The sequence below is a fragment of the Coenobita brevimanus genome, chromosome 100 (assembly GCF_032717465.1).
Source record: "Coenobita brevimanus isolate Jiangsu-jjx chromosome 100, ASM3271746v2, whole genome shotgun sequence".
In the NCBI taxonomy this organism is placed as follows: domain Eukaryota; kingdom Metazoa; phylum Arthropoda; class Malacostraca; order Decapoda; family Coenobitidae; genus Coenobita; species Coenobita brevimanus.
In genome coordinates this window covers 31,828,407-31,832,493 of record NC_137053.1, presented here as the reverse complement: position 1 = coordinate 31,832,493, position 4,087 = coordinate 31,828,407, and positions in this window count along the sequence as shown.

Here is a 4,087-nt window from a genome sequence, read left to right as displayed (position 1 = left end):
TAATATCCGAACGCCCAATATCCGAACATCCCCACTAACTGGACATAATCGTCCTGGGATCCAATATTCCCAAAATGGGCCAAAAACCACAAAATATTTTTTAAAAAATCTGACTTTTTTGCCTCCTGTAATTTGAAATTCCCGCCTGGCACCGAGCAGCTGTTACACCATGGTCCCTTCACCACTTCCTTCCTCCCCCTCCCCCCTCCCCTGTCAGGGTTGCCATTTGGTATTTTTCATTACCAAGTGTGGGCCAATTTGGTAATGAAAAATTCGTTTGGTAATGAATCAGAATAATGCATTACCAAATGGATTTTTCACATGTATGAGGATACACAGGATGGAGATGGTGGATTGTTTGCTCTCTCTGATTAATCTGCTACCCTACATAGTGTGAAACTAATCAACATGGTGTTAATTATAAGGAGAGTGATTACATGTATTTCCACTTGTATATATAATTAGTGAAGAGTAAATGCTAGCTTTATGAATTTGGAAATGAAAAGTTAAATTTGGTAATGAAAGTTGAGGAGATTGGTAATATGGCCGTTGCGATCTGGCAACTCTGTTACCCCGCTAACATCAACAATCACAGTCTAACTCCGATCGAGAGCAGATGCTCATAGCAGTGCAAGCCACAGGTGCTTGTTTTCTGTGAATAAACCGCAATACCTCGCCACTAGAACACCCAGGAATTTACAGTGTTGTACAATGTTAAGAAATTAGAATTTAGAATGCAGAGGATTAACTGTGGACTGCAAACTGGCGGTTCAAACCAGTCCAGGAGCAAGGGACTTGTAAGTACCCAGAATGTTTAATATTGTATAAACTCACCTCTAAAACCTCATTTTATGGTTCTTTTGCATTTATTTCAGTCTTTTGTGTCCCATATTGGTGTGATTTGAGTCTTAAATAGGTGCAATGCATGTCCAGAGGGAGTTCTGTAGGTGTTTTTCTGAGTTAGGGTCCATAAGTACAACTCCATAAGCTGGGGCCCAATATCCGGACAGGACCACTATCTGGACCTGGCTCTATTACGTCGGATATTGGAGGGATTACTTATATATATACATATATATATATATATATATATATATATATATATATATATATATATATATATATATATATATACATATATATATATATATATATATACACAGTACCTTCGCGTCCAACACGGTAATATTGTCATGCACAGGTCCCGTGTTGGACCAAAAACGAGTTGGACAAACAACAGAGCTTATGGGGAAAAATGAATTATGTCAGCAACCCTAGCAAAAGTCACCCTAAATACCTACCATATACCTTTACATATATTGGTTCTACTGTAGTTATAATAAATGGTGCTGTACTGTGAATGATAACTAACCTTTTAGGATAGTATTGGTGGGCTTGCTGGGAATGGAAGGTGGTATCCGAGGCTGTAGGTAGTCCTACTGGGTCCCCGGAGGATGGCTGCTGGTGTCACTAGCGGGTAATGGCTACTGCTCCTCCTCAACCTCCCTCATAAATCCTGCGAAATCACACTCAGAATCACTATCCTCATCCACATCCATGGAAGGTCCTGCTTGTGCCTGTCCTAGCACTTTGTAAGCCTGCACTGCTGCCAGGATCTTGTCTTGGTTTTTTATTATGGTCCTCACGCTGGCTTCATTCTTGTCGTAGGCCTTGGCGATGTCCACTTTCCTCTCCCTTTTCTTCTTCCTCTCGATGATTTCTAGCTTGGTGGCCAGAGGGAGGTGCCGCCGCTTCTTCGGGTTCTCAGAAGGCTTCCTAGGCATCATGAGCAGGATAAAATGCAGTAGCAAGGGCAGAAAATGCAGCGAGAAAAAAGCACCTTCCAATGCGAATTATGCAACTGAGTGGCTCTGTGGCGGGAGAAATTTAAACAAAACATCACCTGAGAGCAGAAGCATTTTTGATTGGGCGACACCACGATCACGTCACGATAGCGGGTGGGGGAGGCAACTTGATCAGAAGTTTTGATTGGCTGTCAGCATCACAGGAACGTCCAGTATGACCGTGTTGGACCGGGGGTGATCGTGCTAGAGGCAAACTCTACGGATTTTGCCCACTTCTTGGAGCTCCGTGTGTGTTATGCTAATGCACCCATGTTACAGAAATTAAATTGTATTAAATCGTACGAATTTTTTGCTCTCTGTGCTGGATGCGAATCGTGCTGGACAATCGCATGTTGGACCTGAGGGTACCGTATATATATATATATATATATATATACTAAACCCTACCAATATGTTCAGTACACCTCCTAATTTTGGCAGTGTTCTGCGGTCTTTTGGCTCTTCTTAACCCGCCGCGTCCCGGAGGCGTGAATTCACGTCCTCACATGATGTGCACTCATATCCCGGAGACGTGAATTAATGCGGCAACATTGCAAGGTCCCTAATTTGCACAATTTTCAATTTTCGCGAGTGATTTCCGAGTGATTTTTGGCACGTATACATGGGACACTTTCCTCTATTCCTCTACAAGATGCCAAGCAGGGACAATGCCTTGCACCGCATAACCTCTCCCCCCCCCCCTGCACGCCATTGTCTCAGCAATTCACCTGGTACCAGTGACCTGGCCAATAAAGACATTCAGGGCCAGAGTGATTCCCCAATCGATGACAATGTGGAGGACAAAGTTTACATAGCATTAGAGGAAGAAACAGTCAGAAATGATGATCAGGTAATGTGGGAAAGAAGGTCATGAATGGTGATGAGTTAGTGAGTGAAACAATGCTTATAATGCCTATATTACTGTTTGAAAACCAATTTACTCTTGTACTAAATATAAATTCGCACCAAGTAAATAAATAAATACTGTTTATGAGTGGATAAAATAGTTACCCTCCCATAGAACTCGTTTTCTTTGGTGCCAGCCTGTTAGAAAACCCAGTCAGGTAAGGAGGTACTCGTATCTAGACCGAGTATTTTAAACCTCAGGTAAGTGATTTCTCTATGAATTTTTGATGTTTCAATGTGTGTGGTGTGAGACGTGTGGGTGGTGGTGTAAGAAAAGGAAGTGAATGGTGGTGCGAGGAAGTATGTATGGCTGTGGCTGAGAAGAGACGTGCATATGAAGTGTGGCTTCAGAGGAAGGATGAGATGTCATGTGAAAGGTATAAGGAAAAGAGGAATAGGGCGATAAGGGCTATGCGTGATGCTAAAGTGGCAGCAGATGAGAGGTGGGGTAGGCGGCTTACAGAGAATTTTCAACAAAATAAGAAAATATTTTGGAAGGAGGTGAAAAGGGTGCGAAAGAGAGTCTGGGAAGGAAGAACGAGTAAAAGCAGAGGATGGAAGGATGTTAATTGAGATGGATGCAGTAAGGAAGAGATGGGCAGAGTATTTTGAAAGATTGTTAAATGTAGAGGAGGAAAGGGTGGCTGAGATTGTGGCAGATGGAAGGGTGCAAGGAATAAATGTGTTGGGAGAATTGAATGATTCTTTGATCATGAAGGAGGAAGTGGAGAAGGCAGTAAAGGAGATGAAAACAGGGAAAGCTGCAGGTATGGATTGGTGTGCTGTGGAATGCCTGAAAGGTGGTGGAGTGACCAATGTTGACTGGTTAGTAAGATTGTTGAATGTGTGCTTTGTGAAAGGTATGGTGCCAGTTGACTGGGCAAGTGCTTGTGTGGCCCCATTGTATAAAGGCAAGGGTGATATGTATGAATGTACTAGCTTTAGAGGTATAAGTCTGTTGAGTGTTGCAGGTAAGGTTTATGGTAGAGTGTTAATTATGAGAGTTAGAGAGGGTACAGAGGGAGTGATTGGTGAAGAGCAGTGTGGCTTTAGGAGAGGGAGGGGATGCGTTGATCAGGTGTTTGCTGTGAGACAAGTGTGTGAAAAGTATTTAGCGAACGGCAAGGATGTGTTTTGGGCATTTATGGATTTAGAGAAAGCGTTTGATGGAATTGATAGGGAGGCTTTGTGGACTGTTTTAAGATTGTATGGACTTGATGGTAGGTTACTAAAAGGGGTGAAAAGTTTTTATGGAAATAGTAGAGCGTGTGTAAGAGTGGGAAATGCTGTGAGTGACTGGTTTCATGTGAGAGTGGGGCTGCGACAGGGATGTGTGA